A 23,235-nucleotide genomic window follows, 5' to 3' on the forward strand; every position below is an offset into this window, starting at 1 on the left:
TGGAAAAAGTAAATTTTCTGCCTTTAACAATGGTGATGAATTAGGTGATCCTAAATGTTCTCATGGATTGACATGACCACAGGCATTTCCCCAGAATAATGACTCACACCATCACTTTTACAGCGGCCTGATTTTAATTTACTAATTTTCAAGTTTGTTTACATTTCTACAAAAAAAAAGTCAAAAGAAGATTCTCTCAATAAGCATCTTATATGGGTCCATTGTCATAGTAAACAATTATAGATTAATTGGCTAGACTGAAAGCTGTTTGAACAATACTTAAAAAAAAAAAAAAAAAAAAAAAACGTTGTCCATTTATCCTGACATTGTCTTGGCATCTCTTAATAGTTTGTATTTTGTACTTGATTATCAAGGCTCATCTAGTTAATCAGAACATGAGGAGAAAGGGAAAACCATCATAACCTCAAGATACCTTGGTCTCATCTGGAAAGGTCCTCAGGTAATATCCTTCAGCTGATGGTGATCTTTGCTGAAACTTTTGTTGTTCCCAACAAGGAACAGAAGAACACTGACCACAGTTTCCTGCCTGGGAAGTTTGGAGAGCTCTACCCAATATTTGAATATTCTTTTCTTGGTGATAATCCTTGAGAAAACTATATCAACAATCCCTTTTCTTGTATAAGTGGACTGACTCAGAAAACCTACAAATTTCTTTATTTCTAGGAACTTTTTAGATGTAATCTACCTTGGAACAATTGATTTAGTCTATAGGTTATAGGCATAGCACCTTATGATAAGCCATACATAGAACTAGGGGTTGAATTTTTTTTTCTTTTTCTAATGAATTGAAAGATTCTTCCAGTCATTAAGAGTAGTTTCTTGGTCTATTCCTCAATGAGCTCCTAAATGATCTTGATAAGGGTTCACTTTTTCCAATACGTTTGATACTGCATGTTCATAAGATATTTAAATTTCAGAATCATTTAACATATGCATAGGCATTGAGGGGAAAAAAGATAATTACACTAATTAATGTCAACTTCAGGGATTCTTAAATACATGTTTCCTCTAGATGATTTTGTAATTGCTCCTTTTTCCTCTATTTAAAAAAAGCAGCTATGTTAAATCACTTATCATTTTGGGGATCTGAGTGCTGCTGACAACAGTGGCTCCAATGGTGTCCTCTGTGCAGAGCTGAGAATGTGAGAATTACCTTTTATAGGTTATTCTTCCAGTTACACTTAATATTAATTTCAATGGTAAATTCTTCTACAAACTCATGTAACACATGGAGGCTTTGAAAGATGGTAACCCACCATCTGAGAGAACATACCAACTGAGAGAACACACCAAATTGCACTTCTTTTCCATCTGCGTTCAAAGCCAACTAAAAAGAATTCTAGTGAATCTGCAGATTGGCACATCACAATAACTTCTTGAGTGTTGATAAAAGTCGGAATGAACTCTGTGGTTTGGGACAAGCACCAAGGCACTTACTATCTCCTTTTCCATGAGTCTAGGAATTGAAAAATCTCCTTTTTAGCGAGATGATTACCCAAGAAAGAATGAAGGAGTAAAAAATGAAGTCCCTCAAGTCAGAATTTTTGATGGATTAGATCCACTCAGCTGAGAAGTTTGAGTCCATGGCTGTCATTGACCAGTCAGGTAATCTGGAAGTTAGTGGGAAAAAAAAAAAAAAAATCTATCTTCAGAGAAAGAAAGAGAAGGAATTGGAAAGAAGCATTTCTCTTCCTAACAGTAGAAGGAAAAATCTGGAGAAAACTTTATCCATATATCTTTCCAAATAATTGTACTGTCCTTAGTGAGACATGGTCATTATACTAGGACCTACTTTATAAATTTGTTATAAGGATTAAATGATGTGATTCGCTTCCAGTCCTCCTCATAGTACCTGAAACATGACAAGCATTCAATACGTAATAGGGGAAAGCAATATCTCTATCATTTGCAGGGTGATATTACAGTACCAGAAACTGGGTGATGTTTGATCACTTGCATGCCAGATTGAACCCTTAGCCTCATTGTGTCTTAATCTACCTACATGTATGGCTGGCCTAGGAGGTTTCAGGATTAAGAATTAGGCTAATTGCATTGTTGACTCTTGGTATTTATGGCTCTTGGTTTCTAACAAAAACAAAAACAAAAACAAAAAAACAAATCTCACTCTTGGCCAAAAGAAAAATTAGCATAAAAATATGGAGTCACTTAGAATATCAAAGGAATGCTAAAAAAGCAGGCAAGTGTTTAGGGTTCAGAAGCAGGAACTGATCTGTAGCTGAACTGAAGAAACAAATGTTAAGTCTTTTTTTTTTTTTTTTTTCATCTTTGTATTCCTCAGCCCTTGAGAGAGAAATATCCATATGGCTGTACAGGTGGTGAAAGGCTCTAAAAAGAAGTCTTCAAAAACCAGACTTCCCTGGAGAGAGGACCCAGCAACTTGATTTGGCAACCTCCCAAAATTGAACACAGTGGGAGGGAGGGAATTTCTTACATGAAAACTGCAGGGTGTTTTGAAAGGATTCATTGGTTCTCCATAGCCTAAAAGCAACACATAGCTACTGCGGTGACCTGTGACTAGTGAAAAACCACTTAAAATCCTAATTTAGGTGATCTAATGGAGAGATTCTCTTCTGGACTTCAACAAATATATTGCCGTCAGTATATAAGTAACACTTTCAATAAAGATTCAGTTTATATTTTCTAGATAAATTCTTCCACAGAACAACAGTTTGGATCCTTTATAGTTTATATTTATGGAATGAAAACTTTCCTTCTATCCTGACAGCCTAGACTTATCCAGTTTCTAAGAAATTCAACAAAGGAATTCATGTCCACTTTTGAGACAGTATCACAAAAATTGGTTTTTATGCCTATTTCTACATACTGCTATTAACCCCGTGCTAGATTTATTTATTTATTTATTTACTTACTTACTTACTGATTTACTTATCAGGAATATTGTGTCCATTGGAGTAACAAGGGAGATTTTAGTGGCTCTGAATGCAATTGAGAACTAATTTATTATTCTGAGCCCCAACTCTGTCTGCCTATATTATTCTATTTATTCTATGTATCTTGGAATATAACTCAAGACAATTCCTCATTTTACTTTTCTGCTCTTTTATTCTTTAAATTACCCCAAACAATAGTGTATTTAACACTTCCCTAAAGTGTTCTCTTTTTTTAACATTTTATTTTTTTAAGTACTCTCTATACCCAATTGGAGGTTGAACTCGCAACTCCAAGATCAAGAGTCACATGCTCTACTGACTGGGCTAGCCAGGCACCCCTTTCCTCAAGTGTTCTTAATTAACTTCTTGGCTAAAAAGCTAGAGTGATATTGAAGAGACATGATATATATTTTCTAACATTAATAGCTAACACATTTTGGTTCTCAGCAATGGCTTTTGATGCACAGTCAAATTGGAGTAAATATAATAGCAACAGTACTTTCCAAAATATTACTATAGAAGGTCATTCTTATTTTGAGAAAAAGAAATAATGTATAGGAACATTAGACTGCTATTGATCTTTTGTGTCCTAGAATTTATTCTAGTTTTACATTTACACTGTCAAAAATTAATATTTCTATTTAGACAAAACATTCAGGGTACTTTAAAATCTCTTTATCACACTCAATTAAAAACCATGTCCAAAATGTCAGAATCCTTATCAAATGCCAAGTAGTGTACCAGGAAAGGAATTTCTGAGTATCTAAAAGAATTAAACTACTCCCAAGCATCAATTAATATACAGAACAAAATATCTTTGTTATAATTCTTTTTTTTTTAACTATTTCAGTCTTTAAAAGTTGGTTTACCTTTCTACTCACTTGTGGATATTCTTGTTTAAATCTCCAATGAAATAAAAACATTTAACGAAATAAATGTTTACCTTTACAATTTTTTGTCTTTACATTAACTCAGGTTGAGACAAAATTGTTATATTCTTAATGTCTACTAAAAAGCTTAAAAATGCAATGGATTAAAATGTAAATATTTTCTTTGGGTACTTGTGATGCAAAAAATATAAAAGTCTTTGAATCGTTCCACTGTTCAGGGCAAAGCAATGTCTGTACCAAATCCAATATGATCTCACGTGTACTAGAAACTGGAGAGTTTAAAAGCCCTTCTATTCTTTCCCTTTCAGTAACTGCCTTCACCCTTCGGGGCCACACTTTCATGTGCCAGACTCAGTGAGGCTGTGTTAACATTAGCACAATCCCCGACAGAAAATCAGATCAATTGTAAGCCAGTTCTTTACTGAGGTAAATACCTTTAAGGACTGACTGGAAACCCACTTGACAAATATATATTTGTTACCCTAGCCTTGTTTACTTCTCATATATGTTTTTTAAAGGAGACAAACTCTTAATGTAATTGTGAATGTAATAATAGTAACAATAATAATAGCTCTCTTTCACTTCACAAAATTAAGTCTACTTAATATTGGTTTTCAAAAAGACAAAATGGAAGTAATGTTTACTATGTGTGTCCTCTCCTTTCATCTATCAGCCAACCCTGTGATAGCAATACTCTGCCTTTCCCATTTCAATGATGAGTCATTTCTTCAAGAATAACACAAATATGTATTTCTGTAAATGGAACTTGGAAAACCACACTTTATCTGTTTTATCTCCTTTGTCCTCCATAGCAATCCCCTAAAAAAGACATTGGTCCAATGTCATAGAGGAGGAAACTGAGGCATAGAGATATTCAGGAACATATTCCAGGATAAGCAACTACTAAATAAAGAAACTAGGGTTGAACTTTAGGCTTAGGCCTGTTTAATCGCAAAGTCAATACCTTTCCAACTTGTGCCTCATCTCAGAAGTGCGTGTGTGTGTGTGTGTGTGTGTGTGTGTGTGTGTGTGTGTTCTGACAAAAATCAATGAAAATGGGTCAAGTACTCGTTAAGAAAATGGATTTTTCCAGTCTGAACAGTTTCTGATTTTAAAATAAAATCTAATTTCTCTCATCAGATGAAAGTGAACATATTTATGTGAATTTACTACACAGTTGAGTAATAACAAATAAAAAGATCCTACATTTTATACAACATTACAATGTGCTAGGCACTTTCATATCTGATAATCTTATCTTGTTTTTCAAACAACAATGGGTATAATTATTGTATGGATTTAAAAATATTTTTTTATGTTTTCTTATTTAAAAAAAAAAATTTTAACGTTTATTTACTTTTGAGACATTGAGAGACAGAGCATGAATGGGGGAGGGGCAGAGAGAGAGGGAGACACTGAATCAGAAGCAGGCTCCAGGCTCCGAGCCATTAGCCCAGAGCCTGATGCGGGGCTCGAACTCACGGACCGCAAGATCGTGACCTGAGTTGAAGTGGGAGGCTTAACCGACTGAGCCACCCAGGAGCCCCTATGTTTACTTATTTTTGAGAGAGAGAGTGGGAGCGGGGCAGGAGCAGAGAGAGAGGGAGACACAGAATCTGTAGCAGGCTCCAGGCTCCAAGCTGTCAGCATAGAGCGTGACGGGGCTTGAACCCACCAACCGTAAGATCATGACCTGAGCTGAAATCTGATGCTCAACTGATGGAGTCACCCAGGCGCCCCTCCTTTTCTTTCTTTCTTTTTTTTTTTAATTTTCAAATGAAAGTAAGACTGGGAAGCTTAAAAAGGTTAGAGATTGAAATCTATCTACGTATCTATCAATATCTATATAAATATATATAGATATACATACATACACATAAACACACACACAATATGGTTTAAAGCCAATTAGAAGCACTGTTATATAGTAAACAAACAAGAAACCCACCAAATCTGAAGTTCCAAAACTTTGTCATTTTCCAGCTGGACAAGAATGAAGAGCAAGAAGACCTCAGCTCTCACCTCTCAAAGCCCCATTTCCTCCATCTTTAAATTAAGAGATTAAATTGGAAATGATTCCTGAGGTTCCTAACGTCATTCAACCTCTATTACAGCACAGACATCTCTTGGGTCTCGATAATGGTGCCTGAAGTCTAAATGTGTCCTCCAAATTTCTGCAACGCCGCTGCCCTCGCCAACTTGTCCCCAGGCTCCTCTTCGTGGATGCTATTCCTGGTCTGCATTATATCTACCTAGGTGTGAAATTCTGCCTCTTGGCTGCAGGAGCAAAACAAGGAAGAGCAACCCTTGACCACATATAATTGTAACAGGTTCTATGAAGATGTGGGGGTCACAGGAGGAATCTCACAATGCACACACACACACAACAACGGTCAGTTTCACGTTAGACACTCCTTTCCATAACACTTATAGCGGGCACCCTGCCAACAGCAATTTTTCATTCATCTGCCTACACCTAAGCCTTCCTCCATGTATTAGTCTACTCCGGTTCCCATAATAAGATACTACAGATTGGGTGGCTTCAATGACAGAAATTTTTCTCACAGTTCTGAAGGCTAGGAGTGCAAGAGCAAAGTGCCAGCAGGGCTGGTGTCTGATGAGACCCCTCTACCTGGTAGGCAGGCAGCTGCCTTCTTGCTGTGTCCTTTCACAGCCTCTGTGCAAACACACACAGAGAGCTGTCTGTGGTCCCTTCCCTTTCTGGTAAGGACACCAGTGTCATTGGATTAGGGCCCCACCCTTACGACCTCATTTAACCTTAATTACCTCCTTAAAGACCCTATCTCCAAAGAGAGATCACAAGAGGGGGTAGGGCTTTAACATGAATTTTGGGGGGAAGCACAATTTAGTCCATAACATTCCAACTATTCCAACTCCTCTCTCTGCTTCCTTCTAATTTCTTTCTTGTTCTCACTTCCGCTCTGCTAATGCCCTAAAACATCCAAATTCTCTCTTGAAAGGCCCTCCAGGTCATAATTCCAAGCATTCAGTTGGTTGGAGGTGGGGGAAAGGAAAAAAGAAAGTGAAGAAAACAGAAAGCCTTCTATTGTTAGGCCCCACCTTCTTTAAGCATTAGTCATATACAAATGGAATTTTCTCTATTACACTGGCTCTTTAAAGTCCAAGGAAACAATATAATTAAATTTCCCAATTTAAATATACAAATACTATTATCAGAACTTCATTTTGTAAAATTTGAATGACACAGTGAAAGAGTATAAAGCATTGTAAATTCTCAGAACAGAACCCTAAATATACAAAGTGTAAAACTCCAGACTTCACTGATACAGTGACCAAATAGTCTGTCTTAAGACTTGGCAAAATATCATTAATCTACATATCTCAATTAACCAGACAGCATTTTTACAACTTAGAGTATGTCCTAACTTCACAATTGTCTCAGTGCCCAGTATAGGAATAGGCACACAGAAGGCATTTTAACAATAATTTGCGAAATGAATGAGCTAGTTTTATCACTTAAATAATGATTCTATGCCCTAATGTTATTAGTTTTATTTTGGTAAACCGTATTTTAAAAGATTGATTATATCTATCTAGCTAGCTAGCAGCTGTAGCTTGCTGTCTTACCTTCAATCAGGCCTTGTGGTAAAATACATGTTAATGCTTTGTTGATAGGCCACAGCATAAATTAGAGGCATTATGGTTCAAAGGAGACGAGTTTACCTTCCCTTTCCCTTGTGGGAGCTCTGTACCAATACATGGGTGTCCATATCCATTTGTCCCCACCTGGGCCTCACTTCAAATGCAAGTTGGTGCTTTTCTTTCTGAATCACATCCCAGAGGAGTAGATGGCAGACGCTCAGTTTTCTCCAAAGTGAGTCAGGATTTAGTAAAGCAGGTCGGTTACCCTCCTGGCACAGAAAGCAGCAACACAGCTGAGGAGGATTGATGATTGTTCACAGCCAGCAAGAGAATTTCCCAGCATTCTTTTCATGAGATGCCTAGGGAAGACTGCCATAGGATGTCTTTGCAATACTGACTGGAGCTTCTTTAGTGGAAAAGTTAGGAACACAGGCTCTGGCATTCAGTTCAGGCTCAAATCCTGCTGGCTCTGCCACTCTATAGCTGGGGGGGGGGGGGGGTGGGGGGGGGTGAGGGAGTGGTCCTTGGCTGATTTACTTCACCTGTATAAGCCTCAGTTTCCTCATTCGTAAAACGGGGTAAAGTTGGGCTAATAATACCCAATTCGTAGCATAATTTAGATAATTGATGACAAGAACAGTGCCTGGATTAAGTGCTCGATAAATGTGAGTGGTCTAATAGTTATAGGCACGGCTTGGGTTTGGTGATATCATAATGCTGAGGGTCACAACCCTGCCTGTACATTAGAATCACCTGGGGAACTTTTAAGACACACACCAATGCCCAGGTTCACCCCTGGAGGTTAATTCAATTTAAAGCTCCCCAGGTGATTCTAATGTACAGCCAGGGTTGAGACCCACTGCCTTAGACCCTCTGATTTTCCAATCTATAAGGGCTTTTAGTGATCATTAAAACCAATGCTCTCATTTTACAGATGAGGATGGGGACGAGTATAGTTCAATGATTTGTCTAGGATTATTTTTAATAAGTGGCAGAGAACGCAAGCTTCCTTATTTCTAACCCAGAGCACTTTCTCCCCTACAAAATAAGTCAAAACCTGGCATATTTCTTCTGATTGTTTTAGGGATTTTATAATTTATTAGGTTAAACAGTAATGAAATTTAGTATTAAGCTGGCTAAAAGAAATTTAGTATTAAGCTGGTTAGTATAGCATGATCCTTTGATAGAATAATATTCTTAGAGTTTTATTGTGGTATGCCTCTTACTGCAAAGCCATAGCATACATGAGAAAATAAGTTATTTTTCTTAGACCAAGGAGCTGTGCCTGTTGGCCATTTGTATGTTTTCTTTGGAAAAGTGATGCTTCAGTTTCTTTGCCCATTTTTTAATCAGTTCGTTTTTCTGTTATTGAGTTGTATGGGCTCTTTATATATAATTTTAGAATATTAATCCCTTATCAGGTACATGGATCGTGAATGCTTTTTTTTCCCATTTGCAACAACATAGATGGGCCTTGAAGGCATTATGTTGAGTTAAATGTCAGAGAAAGACCATGTATGATCTTACTTATATGTGGAATCTAAAAAACTCAGAATGATGGTTACCAGGGGTTGGGAGTGAGGGCAGTAGGGAGATAATGATCAAAGGGTATAAACTTCCAGTTAGAACATGAATGTTTCTTGGGCTCTAATGCACAGCACAGTGACTATAATTAAAAATAATGTATATATACACACACACACACACACACACACACATATATATATATATATATATATATTTGAAAGTTAAGAGAATATATCTTACATGTTCTTACCACACACACACACACACACACACACACACACAAATGATGATTATGTGACATGATGAAAGAATTCCCTAAACTATGATGATAATCATCTTGCAATATAACAGTGAATCGAATCAACACTTTGCACATCTTAAACTTACATAATGCTATCTGCCGATTATATCTCAATAAATATTGCTGAAATTTAAAAAAGGAGCTATGTATACAATCTCCAAAGTTTTGGGTTTCGTTTGGATTTGTCCCTAGGGAAAAGAAACAAAATAATTTCTCCATCATATCCAAGTTTCTTAGGAATCCCGTACAAGTAAATGATTGGCACAACTGATGTCCATAAGGCAGAGGGCTGGGAGCAGCGTCACCACTGAACGCTTCCGGGGCCGCTAGCCTCCCTCATGGTGCCCCAGTTACACAGCTGCCAGAGCAGAACTGCTAATTAGGTGATGTGCCTTGTTCCCCACCATCTGGATGACACTCCTACGTTTCATCCCAACTCTCCCTTGAGGCTCTCTGCTCCCTTGTGGCTCATTGTACACCATGCTCCTCCCCCTCAAAAGCTCTTGGGGACTCTGCCCCTCACTTGGGCTCCTTGTGAGGTGCCGTGGTGTGGCAAATGCCACACAGGATAGTCCTAGGGTCAGTTCAAGCAAGAGACTCTGACGTGTAAAGTAACCAAGAAAAGAAAGGTAAAGTTGAAATAAGTCTTGTGTAACTAAATTGGGCCGTTCTTCTTAGGAAGCAGTTACGATTCAATTGTTTTACTATATTCTTCAATAAAAATGTGTGAAGCTTGCAAACATACATGTGAAACAGAGAGTTTACACATTTGGATATGCCTCACTGTTTATATTGTAAAATACTTCAGTCTGCTCTCCTTTCATTCTCTATGATAAAGAATGGATAGCATTTAGTGTTGGGTAGAAAGGAAGGCCTCAGTAAATATATCAGAATGTCATTTTCAAGCATTTTTGAATCTTTTCTTCTTAAATCCAAACCTCTTCATTTTGTGATGGAGAGTATTCAATAACTATTCTAAGCATATGAATGTATAGATATATATGCATAAGTAAATATACCTAACATGCATTCTAATGTTTATTGTTTCAAGAAAATTCAGTTATACTGGAATGCCTGAGAGGATTGAAAACACATTGAATTTTTTATGTGATACAAAGTTAAGGTATGTTTAATAATTTGTACAAACCAGGACTCTTAAAGAAATGGAACGGCACCTAGACTAAAATTCCCAGATTCATCCTCCTTCTGCCAAATGTTATTAGCAGCAAGTTAAAAGTGGGCCTGCTGTCACTGTGACCCCAGCTGACCTCTTAATTTCTTGAGTTCAAGTCCAATTAACCTCTAGGAAGAGGCACAACTGTTCTAACCAGACAAGTCAATAGAATGCAATAGTAATCATTTCATTTTCTGCCTTGTCAAAGGGTGGCCCTCCCACCTAACCCATTTCACACAAAGGTGGTCATTTATCACCGTTTAGAGAACTGTACTGAGCCATGTCCTAGCCCTGTCTGAAGTACATTCATCAACTTTGCAGACAGGAGCTGGGGTGTGCTGTGCTTTTGGAGAGCTTGGCAGAAGGTGCTGCTTGAAAACCTGCCTTGTCTGTACAACCTGTTGCTGTGCTTTGCATAATGGCACCCAAAGTTTGGACCCAGAGTGAAAGTGGTTAATGAGTAATGAATTTCTTTCAAAGAAAGCTACCCTTTTCCTGATGAATGCATAAAGCATTTCTTTCCAGGGCAACCAGATATTGTTATGATTATTTTTTTAAGAAAACTCACTTTGAAAGTAAATGGTGAAAAACACATTAAAAAATAGATATATACAACCAAATGTAATTCCCTTCTAAGCTGCTCCTGGCAAAGTGAGGGAGAGAACATTACCTGTATAGTTCACATACAATAAAGTTTACTTTAAACCAATTTTCTAGATAATATTCACAAGTAATCCAAGATGTTCATTGTTATATATGTATTTCCAAAAGAAGTTCCCTGAAATAAGACAGTTTTTTTTTTTTTCTGGAAAGGACATGTATTTTTTACTCTATTGTATTTTAGAAAGGATCTAAAAACAAATTGTGTTCATATTTTCAGTGCTTCCAATAAAAGAAGAATCAGTGTGGAAACTTAGTATCATTTTATTTATATTCCATGATAGGGATATACATATATTGTTTTTTCTTGTATTTCAATTTTTATCATTTAATATGACAAATGATAAATACAAAACTGATTAATGAGAAATTATAATGTCAATTCTGGAAGCTATTTAAAACTAACAAACAGGAGTGCCTGGGTGGCCCAGTCAGTTGAGTGTCCTACTCAGTTTTGGCTCAGGTCATGATCTCACAGTTTCGTGGGTTTGAGTCCCACATCAGGCTCTGCACTGGCAGCACAGAGTCTGCTTGGTATTCTCCCTCTCTCTCTCTCTCTCTCTCTCTTCCTCCCTCCCCCACTCATGCTGTCTCTCTCAAAATAAATAAATGAACTTAAAAAAATAAAAACAATATTAATAAAAAATTTAAAAAAACTAACAAAATTTTTAATATTGCTTTTACTTGTATAATGGGTCTTTTAGAGCCTCTGTGGATTTTTTTTTCTTAATAAAAAACAACTTCTGAACTAAGAGTCAAAGTCCTTGGGCCTCATGAGTACACTGGATCCTCACATCTTATTCTTCATTTATGTTCCTCTATGTCCCTTTTACATTCCATTTCTACTCTTCTCACTAAAAATATTATTAACTGTAAGGTGCAGAGAAGGATATAAAATTGGCAGAACGAACAAATCCAGTCCCAGACTAAGTCACTCTTCAAAAGTGAGGCCATTAAAAATGTAATGGAACCTAAGGTATAAGGAATTGAATAAAATAACACTTTCTAGAATAACACTGTCCAGTAGGACCTTTTATGAAGATGGAAATGTTCCATAACTATGCTGTCTAATACAGTTGTCAGTGAAGTCACATGTGGCTATTGAGCACTTTCGGTAGGGCTGGAGTTTCTGGGGAACAGACAGCATAGTACCTAGAATTTCCTCAGTCTTCACTGGGTAGGACTTAGCAGGTGGACTCTGTCCTTCAATGTTAAGAAACTACGTCACACTCTCAAATGCACAATTAACTTTCAACTCTGTTTCTGCCTTTACATTCTCATTGAATCTGTGGCTTTAAGTCGTATATATAATAACATGTGCCTGGGCAGCATATGCTGATCCTAATATCACATACACAGGGCCTGAGTCTCAGCATGGATAGCAACATTCCTATGTGGGAATTAAAGTTATCTTCAATAGGAGCTAAAACGTAAAACTTTATGCCATCTCACAGACTTCCAGGAGGATAGTGTCAAGATTGAATTTAGTTTGGTGTATATGGATTAATCGGTAAATGTGAAGGACTTAGGGGTTTTTCTTTTTTGACACAAGAAACGATTGTTCCTCATATGTCATGCATACAATCCCTAGGGTAACAGAATGTCTTATGCAAATAGGTTGACAACCGATGTAAATTGTTTAATATCTACACAGAGATTGACATAAGTAAAAATTCAGGCAGCTTTTGAATTACCTTCTTAAAGAGATATGAAATGCTGTTTCTATGAATTAGCAAACGGTCCTCCAATGACTGTTCACATATATGAGACAAAAAGCAGCAGTGAAAAAACTGTCTCTAATTCAGTTGTTCAGTTTCCTACTGTCTTGTATTAAAAGCTGCCTAATAGAATTTATAGTTGGAGAAACCTTTTAGGCAGCACTCTTTGTATTTTTTATTAAGTCCAAACTCACAGAATCTACTTAATGTCAATTTTGTACAATGGTTATACTGCACAGCATATTTTATTTTAAATCTGCAGGACATGATGATAAATTGATAATTGACCCCAAGGCCATTATAAATAAAGAGGCCCTGTTTTTCATTAGTACAGTATTAGCTAGTCATAAGGGAAAGAGGACCAATGCTAATTTAGCTCTGAGAAGTGAGCAATCAAGAACTCGTGGTTGTAAAAACACACATTTTATGGAAAACAAATTTCTAGTTGTGAACAGTAAAATAAAATGCAATTATAGGAGCATATGATTAGAAACATGCCCCAAAGACTTTGCTTCTTAATTGTATTTACTTAAAAAAAAAAGTCTAGCTAGAAATAAACTAAATAATGTCAGGTGTACAATTCTTGTTGGCATTTTTGTTTAGGGGTATCCAAGTATAACTGTCTTACTTTGACATTCCCACCCTAGGGGAAAGCAGTTTCCATAAAAGTTCATTCACGTGGAGAAGTCATTTTAAACATATTCCCCAGACTCACATACACTTACACTGGCATATGTAGACTACCTGTCTTAGCTCTACTGGCTCTTGCTTCTTTAATAAATTAACAAAATATGTTTAGATACTCTTGCTACAAACAAAGATAGCATAGAAAAAGCAAAGCCTATAAAACATAGCCACTGATCTGGAGAATCCAAATGTAAAGAGAATGAACGCTTACCGAAGGTAATATTTTATAAATATAGTAGCAGATATTAACCATGTGCTCTGCCCAGGGGGAAAAGAGCAAAGAGATAGCACCAATTTGAGAGAGCTAAAAAGACTATCAAGAAATAAAAGGCATTTAAAAATAGTCTTGAAGGATGAGCAGAATTTAATTGATAAGATACAGGAGAGGTTTTGTGTTTTTCCAGGACACCACCAAAAACGTGAAAACACAACCCACAGAATGGGAGAAAATATTTACAAATCATATATCTAGTAAAGGACTAGTATCCCTAAGGAAGATGTACAAATGGCCAAGCACATGAAAAGATGCTCAATATCTTAGTCGTTTGAGAAATACAAATCAAAACCACAATGAGATACCACTTATTACCTGCCAGGATGGTTACAATAAAAAAGACAAACAATAACATGTAGGCAAGGATGTGAAGAAGTTATTGGACTATAAAATAGTATAGCCACTTTGGAAACCAGTTATCAGTTCCTCAAAAAGTTAAAAATAGAGTTACCCCGTGATCCAACATTCCACTCGTATATACCTAAAAGAAATGTCTACACAAATTCTTGCACAAATGTTTATATTAATATTATTCAGAATAGCCAAAAAATGGAAGAATTCAATATGCATTAAGTGATTAATGGGAAAAGGAAATGATGTATATTTATACAGTGGGATATTATTCAGCCATACCTCATGTATTAAGTACTGATACATACTGCAATGTGGATGAACTTTGAATACATGCTAAATGAAAGAAACCAGATACAAAAGGCCATGTGCTGTATGATTCCATTTGTATGACATGTCCAGAATAGGCAAATCTATAGAAACAGAAAATAGATTTGTGATTTCTAGAGACCAGGAGAAGGAGGGGTAGCCTCCTGCTAATAGGTATAGTGTTTCATTTGGAGGTGATAAAATATTCTGGAATTGGATAGTACTGAATGATTGCAAAGTTTTGTAAACATATTTAAAATCACTAATTTATACACTTAAAATGGTGAACTTTATGGTACATGAATTATATTCTGCTTTTAAAAAGAAAGGATGCAGGGGTCTCTCTGGATAAAGTGAGTGGATGGTATAAACAGCAAAGGGAAAAGGTGAGAAGGAACCAGATATGCTTGAAAGAGCATGTGTGATCCTGTTGGTTGCAGTCCTGGAAGGAGATATTATCAGTTTATAGTCATGTATAAAATAGTGAAAGATGGCAGATCAAGCTGAAATATGGGATAAAGGAAAAACCATGGAGGGCTTCAAAGAGTGGCTAAGGAGTTTGGTATTTATTTGTTGATATTAAGGAGTCAAATTAATTTGGCAGTTGTGTTATTTTATCTAATTTGGAAGAAGAAAAGCCTGGAAGGGGCAAATCAGCTACCCACAATTCACATCAGCCTCCTAGAAAGATAAGAAAATATCATGTCTGGTGGTTTAGGTGAAGTGAAGAGGGAGTCGTGCGTGGATTGAGGACTCATGAACAATGGAGAGGCAGGCTGTGTCCTCAAATCAAGAATTTTCCCCTGACAGAAGAAAACGTCTCCTGGTTTCTATTTTTTGTACTAAGTAAAATGAAATCTGTATCTTTGAAAATACAGGATGAGAAATTTTATATTTTAGTTTAGAATGTTATTAAACAAAATTGAGTACCTGGGTGACTCAGCTGGTTAAGCTCCTGACTCTTGATTTCGGCTCAGGTCATCATCTCACAGTTCATGAGCTTGAGTCCTGAGCTAGGCTCTGTGCTGACAGTGCAGAACCTGCTTGGGATTCTCCCTCCCTCCCTCCCTGTCTCCCTCCCTCCTTCTCTCTCTCTCTCTCTCTCTCTCTCTCTCTCTGTCCTTCTCCATGTCCACATGTGCACACATGTGCACACTCACACACACTCTCGCAAAAATAAATATTTAAAAGAAGAGAGAAATGTTATTAAACATAAATTATGATCTCTTCTTCAGATGTTGTTAATATTTTTAACAAAGACTTTTATTCTTTATGAAAAGACAAACTCACCAACAGTGAGAAAGTTAATATTCAACAGAGTTAGAAATTTACTTAAATTTGTAAAGGAACTAGAAGGTAGAATAAATCTGAAAGTAAGTGGAAGACAACTAAGGACAAAAGTATTTCAGGCAATGTATTAAGTGGTCAATTACCTCTCACAAGGAAAGGATTTTCCATTTCCATTTTATCTATGAAAGATCTTAGAGAGGAAATACACAGGATACACCCAAGAAAAATTGACCAAAGGGCATCATTTCCTCTTGCTGGCATCAGTAGTGAGGCTGCACAGCAAAGAATTCTCTGAAATACAGTGCTGTCTACTACATATTGCAGAATTTTTCTGGTCCTGAATATATTGTTATTTGTAACAGTTTACATGTAGAGCAGTAGACAATTAAGTTCTAAATTATTTCTTTATATATTTCAGAGAAGACAAAGGACTGCAACAATGAGTAATATTTGCCTACAGAAGCTAAGTTCATCTTAAATATTAAAAAGATCCTATAGGTAAATATATTCCATGGCATGGAAGGCACTAGAGATATTTTAGCAGAGAAATGATATAAGAAGAACTAAGTGTAATGACATTTAGCACATTAAGAAAGGAAGTCAGACAGGGCACTACAGAATTAACAAGATTCATGAGAGCCTTAGTACCAGAGAAATTCCAGTATATGTGATGGTTGATTTGATATTTCAGACTCACAAATGGTCCTAGTAAGAGACAATGATGCCTTTTTACCAATTCAGGAGCAGTTATACTAGAGAAGGGTTGAATTGAGTGGAAGTTTAAAGAAGCCATGAAATGTGGCTGATTAAGAAGTGTGGCAATATATTATCGGCAACATTGAATATCAGGAAGAATATTTGATAGAATAAATAGAGATAACAAGGGTGAGGAGCACGGAAGAAATGTTTGCTCATGGACAACTGCATAGTTCTCTGCCTAGATGGCCAATAAAATGTCGGCAACACTGACAAAGAGAAGGAAAGTTTAGAAAGGAGACATTGATACGTGTATTCATGATGCAATAAACACTTGTCCATATTTTTCTGTATCCTTGCATGTAGACCTGAAGACCACAGTTAAGAAACAATAAGGTCTCCAATGAATCTCTGGGAAAATCTGTTCTTGTAAAAAATTACAATAAAATGAGATAAGCACAAAGCTGGGAGTGAGGACAATGCAGTGGCGGATGATGCAGAGAAATTGTCATGGAGGAGTATCTACTTGAGGTGTGTATTAAAAATTAAAAGGAGCTCACCAGACCATAAAATCCAATGAGGGCTTTAAAGCTCAGAGAGCAGTGTTTGCAGCCATAGGGTAAACAAGAATAGGCAGCATTCTGGATGTTGATGAGAAACGTGGTGAGATTGGATCCTCAGGTACTGAGGTGAGAGAAGATGCCGGAAGGTGTCTGTGATAATATAGATTTCAGATTTCATTCCATTGGTAATGGGGAGCCAGTGAAGTTTGTAAACCGGGGGGGGGGGGGGGGGCAGGAATATATTTATATGCCAGAAAGATTAATTTTGCAGCAAGATTTGAGGGTGAAGGGGTAAGGAGGCTGGCTAGGATTTTCCTTTCTTCCAGATGAGAGATGATGAGGACCTCCTCAGGGGCTGGCGGGGGTCATGAGGAAAAAGGGAACAGATTCCGGGAGCTATTTAGGAGACTGTCAGAAGTAAGTGATGTGATGGAGGGAGAAAGTGATAGGGAGTGCAGGCTATCAAGGAAGACGGCAAGGTTTCTGGTTTGTGTGATATAAAATGGATGTGTCGTTTACTGAGATATGGAAGACAAGAAGAGAAGCAGGTCTCAAGAGGAGGAGGGGGCCGGCAATAAATTCATGTTGGCGTATATGGAAATAACAGTCTTTGGGGAAAAAAAAAATCAGAGAGGTGGTTTCTCTTCCTCTTCAGCTTGATGGGGAAAAGGCGATTAGCCTACTCTTCTTGCATCCATGGTGAGAATATGATGCCTTTTGTTTCAACCAGGGTTATCAGAATTGTTTAATTGTTTTCAGAGGCTCTCATCTTTTGATTTAGATAAGGACTATTTGGATTCCCAAACCAGCCTCTTACATTTTTGTACTATGGATTGTGTGCTTCTTTTGCTGTTGTTTTTGAAACTAAGCTGGTTATATTTACTGTTCTCCATTGAAAGAGCACACAAGGAGAAGAGATAAGTTGAGCATTTGAAATTCAGAATCTGGTTAATGATGTCTGCTCTGTGGGCCTAACAATATTTACAGATAAGCCAACTCCAAAGAATATGAGACTTGTATTACAGGCCCCAGCTTTTCAGAAAATAGGGCTTCTCTTCTGATATAAGAGCCGGAATCCAAATTCCACATCTGGCTTTTCTAATGTGTATTTTCAAATATTATTTGCTATTTCTTTGTAAGCACATCAAGTAGTCTACTATGTGGTAAGATTTCATCCAGAACATTTTCTTTCTCTCTCTTCCTAAAGCCTTTATATAGCCATTCTATTGAAAGCATGAAATGATTTTGTGATAGACTTTGATTATGTCATATAAAGATACAGTTTTTAATTTCCTATCTGTAAGGCATTGATTTAAATTTCCATTGTGATGGGGTACCTGAGTGGCTCAGTGGATTAAGCGTCTGACTTGAGCTCAGGTCATGATTTCGTAGTTTGTGGGTTCAAGCCCCACATCAGGCTCTGGGCTGACAGCTCAGAGCCTGCATCTTGCTTCAGATTCTGTCTCCCTCTCTGCCCTTCCCTGGCTCACAATCTTTCTCAAAAATAAATAAACACTAAAAAAAAAAATTTAAAAACTTTTCCACTGTGATGTATTTGATTGAGGAGTCGGAGGGAGAGTCCTCAGACCTTGAGTACTTAAAGGGAGAGGGAGTCAAGGAGAGGTCACTGAAGTAAGCACAAAACTGTGACCAACCCAATAGAAGCTTTTTACTATCTCACCATTTCAGTATCTCAGTCTAGGTCCCCAGAGTTTGTGTGTGTGTTTATGTATAAAGAGTTTAAGAAAAATAAAGAAGCTGCAACGTTATTAGGGAAAGGTCAAGACCGAGAGTCAAACAATCCTGTTTCTGAAACTAACCGGTGAAACTGCCACAGCCTGAATGCTCCCTCTTTGGTGAGTCCCTAACTGAAGAAGATGGTGAACAGTTACACCCAAGGGAAACTACTACGGTGAGTGATAATGATGGAGATGACGATAAATATCACCTGGGTGGGTACATACACTACATGTCTGTGGCTATGTTTTAAAATATCTATGTGTGTCTTTTGAGAAATCTAAGTGTAGAAAGAATAGACTGGCTTTCATGGTACTGAGTTTTTAACTATATTATTTGATTGGGCTTTTAAAATAATCTGTATGACAAACCCGGTATCTTACCAATAATCTTTGGACAAAAGATGAAAGAAGGAAATAAAGAAGGAAAGGAGGAAGGAAAGCAAAAGAGGAAGAAAAAAGGAAGGAAAGAAGGAAGGAAGGAGAAAGAAAAAAATAATATTTTTTTAAAAAAAGAGAAACTTTTTTTAGATCAAAGGTCCTGCAAGAAACTCATTAAATAGGTGATAGAAATAGTAATTGAATTAAAATTATTGATTTGTATTAAGTAGCTCTTTAGTGAGGCTATGTCCCACATTCATTTCTATCTTATCTCTACTAAGCTGTTGTCACCGAAATAAGTGTGAAATAAGCAAATACACACACATTTACTATAGCAAACAGGCCGCCCAGAATCTAATTAGACAAAACTCTGCCCATCTGCTCTGCATTATCATGGGGCCTGCCCAAATGGATGCTGTTTCATTACTAAAAGGCAGAGGGAAGCAAATTGAATTGAGCTGGACTTCCTCTCAGACAGAGACCAGGGCATGAAGTCAAACCCTTGCTGTGAACTGACAAAGCACCACTGGGAAAAAGTGGGATGAGAGGGGATTTCTTTTTCTAAGGCCACATGGCTAGTACTTAGTAGAGGCCATAAGGGAGTGTTCATCCCATTGTTCCGTAAAAGGCAACATGAGTTGCCACAATGTAAACCTTGTTCACTATGCAAATTGTTGATTTTGGTACTTAGTCCCTTGTGACAGATGCCCTTTTATTAGCTGTATGTCACGGCATGTTGAAATGCATTTAACATGAGCAAGACAAAAACTAGCAGTCCTGACATGAGAGTTTATTTCATAAAGTTGGTGATATGCATTTAGTATGCAGTTATATACAAAGATTAATTAAAACACTTAAGTAAAACTGTTATTCAACATAGTGTCCCTGGTATGCAACAATTTACAAAGCCCTTTTTAGCTGAGGTTCCTTTCCAGGTGTTTTTAAATAAGTTTTGACAATTTCTCTATTGATAGGGGGTAATTAATTGCTGATGTTCTCAAAAAGATTGAAAAAAAACCCTTTGTAAAAAGTTGTAGATTTAGAGTGTCTAAAAAGCTAATATATTGTATTAAAAGTTCTGCATTTTGATCTTGGAAATAGGCTTTGAAATGACATTTTCCTCCATATGATGAATTTGTGCCATTTTCTTCAGTAAAAGCTATTTTCCTGTACAAATGGATGCATTTTATCCTGGATTCCATTCATGCTTATTTTTTAAAATGTTTATCTCTTTGTAGAAATGCACTCTAATAAGGATCCAGTCTTCCAAGTTTCAATAGAAGCAAAAAGAATTAGGTTTTATGTTAAGCTTAAAGGTTTTTCCCCTAAGTATTTTTCCGATAAAAGGTTATACTATATCAAAAGAGAACCACATACAACTGGCAAAGTCTTAAAAACTGGAGACCTATGGCGACAGATTCAATGTTGCTTCTTGTCCTTCCAGTGAGAGGTAAGCTTGAATTTTGTGCATGTGTGGTGAAGTTCTGTGCCCCAAACTTTCCCTCTCTGTCCTCTCTTCTCTCCTCAAAAGGTTTGATTCTAGGTTGTTTCCAGATACTTAGACCTTCTCAGTCAGTAAAAGCCATCCCTAGGCTCCTAGGGAAGAAGAACAGCTCTACCCTACAAGAATCATTTGTGAGGTTGAAAATGTTGTTGTTACACTCTTCCTAAAAGGCTAAAATTCCAAAAAATAAAAGACTACAATTTCCCTTTTTGTAAATTGGAGTCAGTTTCCAAACACCCTTCTGTGTTGGAACACCAGACACTTGTGTCTCAGGGTACAGTCCAAAACTCATGATAGACATCAGTGATTGATCACAACAGTCCTATCAACCTAGTACTCTATGTATCCATTGCTATCACTACCTTCTAATCAGATGAATTTATTAGTTCATCCTTGCTGTTAGTTCATTAGTGCTATCCTTGCTCTAGTATCTAGAAGACCAACCATAAACCTCAGATGGAAGTGGTTGTTTGAGCTCCAGAAAAAGTGTACCTATTGAGTTGGTTTGAAAATCCAAACAGGGACTCCAGTGGATGTGGCACTGGCTTTCCTGTTTAGTTAGATTGAATAAAGTATGCACCAGACAGTGTCCTAATCTGGTAATCCCTTTTGCTTACACAGCTTCCTTAGACCCACCCTCACCTTTTGTAAATCTCTATCTTGTGTCATCTGTGACCTGAACACCTGAGGTCAATAGTGCATTTCAGATATCCCATTTGACTTGTTCTTTGCCATTCATTCCAGGATGGTCTGTCTGGACTCCATGCCTTTAACTGTATCTCACCATTGGTATTCAGTTGGTATTCTCACCATTCCCCTTTCTTTGTTGTCACAGGTGCACACCATTCTCCTTGCTTGCTCTAACATTCTAATTTGGGTGGTATAGGTAGTTACATTTGCCTTTTTTTTTCTTTGTTATTGAGTATATAAACCTGTATCTAGTTACCTCACTTATATATGCCTCTACCTACTCATCTGACCATATTTGTTTGCATATAGACTGCTGTGTTTCTAAAAGTTTCCTCTACTAAATTTGTGTCTAAAACATAGTCCACTATCTGAGTTTTTCTTCCCGAATTTGTCTAGAGTTGATCAAGAATCTTTCTAACAACTTATTATGTATTTAACTTTTGGCATGACAAAAGGCAGTACTCATAAATCCTAGAAATAAAGTTTTATTTGTAGAGATTTAGGTATAAAATGATGCTGTGGATGAGCATTCCAGGAGAAATAGCACCTCCCCACTGTCCCTGACATTGTAGGATACAAATAGCAGTCTATGCCCCTGGGATTATCACTTCTCAAAATAAGGGAAAGACAGCAGTGATTAATTTTTAGATACTATACCAAACAATGTAACCAGATCCAGAGACAATGTCTAACTAATTCTATACATTTATACTAATAGAATTATGGAGAAAATATTATTCACAACAATTGATTAATTAAGGATGCCATTTTGATTCATGGAACATTTTAATTACCTAAATTTAAAATTTGTTTCTAGCATATATTTAATTAATTTGTAGATAATACCTTCAATTCATTTTAATTATAAAATAAGATGGAATTAGATTTGTATTAATTATATTATTAACAGATACATTTCTTAAGATCTGGGGATATTTGAACAAGAATTTGGATACAGAGGAGTTAAGATGGCAGAGTAGTAGAGGGACCCTATGAATGCCTTGTCCCTTGAACACAGCTAGATAAATATCAAATAATTCTGAGCACCCAAAAAATCTGAGGACTGAGATAACAAGCTGCACAACTAGAGGGAGAAAAGAAGCCATGCTGTGGAAGGTAGGAGATGCAGAGTTGTGCTTTTGGAGGGAAAAGAATCACAGGTGCTGTGGAAGGGAGGGAGCCCTGATCACGAAGAGACGAGAGAGAGAGAGAGAGAGAGAGAGCGAGACAGCACAGGGAATTGCACAAGAAAAACGCTTCCACAAAACCAGTGACAGGAAAACAAGAGGAGCTGATTATCATTTTTTTTTTTTTTTACAAGCAGTGGAGCTCACAGACTGAAAAGTTTTAGAAGTCCGAGCCAGGGCCAGTGTGGGGCCTGGCAGGCATAGCGGTGCTCCTAGGGGGAAGTAGAGCAGAGGCCTGGGAGCTGAAAGCATGGTCTAAGGATCCCCTGGGTCGCATTAGGACAGATAGTTCCCCTTCTTGGAGTGCATTTGGGAGAGGTGGCACTGCCTCTCAGGGGGCAAAAGAGCCAGTAGGCACCATTGCACTGCCCCATTCATTAGCATAAGGGCAGAGACATTTACTGTGGGCAGCTAACCTGGACACGGGCTTTTTTCTATGCTTTACCATAAACTCCAAGCCCCTGAATATTCATGAGAATGTTCTTCTGGACAAACTGGCACCAACCACAGTGCAGGGAGACCCTCTCCCAGAGGATCAGTGTGGGTCTACACCACGCTGGGTCCCTTAAATTTGGATTTTTGAAGCTCAGATGGTATGTTGGAGATAAAACACAGAAGCACTGTGCCATTGGAGGGGAGACCACCCAGACACAGGTAGGGTGAAAGCAGGGATCTGAGGAATGTCTTGGAAAAATGGAAGATTGTTTGCTTTTCTGTGAGGGCTATCTGGACAGTGGTTG

This window comes from Herpailurus yagouaroundi, unplaced genomic scaffold, assembly GCF_014898765.1.
Source record: "Herpailurus yagouaroundi ecotype Mexico unplaced genomic scaffold, PumYag 29, whole genome shotgun sequence".
In the NCBI taxonomy this organism is placed as follows: domain Eukaryota; kingdom Metazoa; phylum Chordata; class Mammalia; order Carnivora; family Felidae; genus Herpailurus; species Herpailurus yagouaroundi.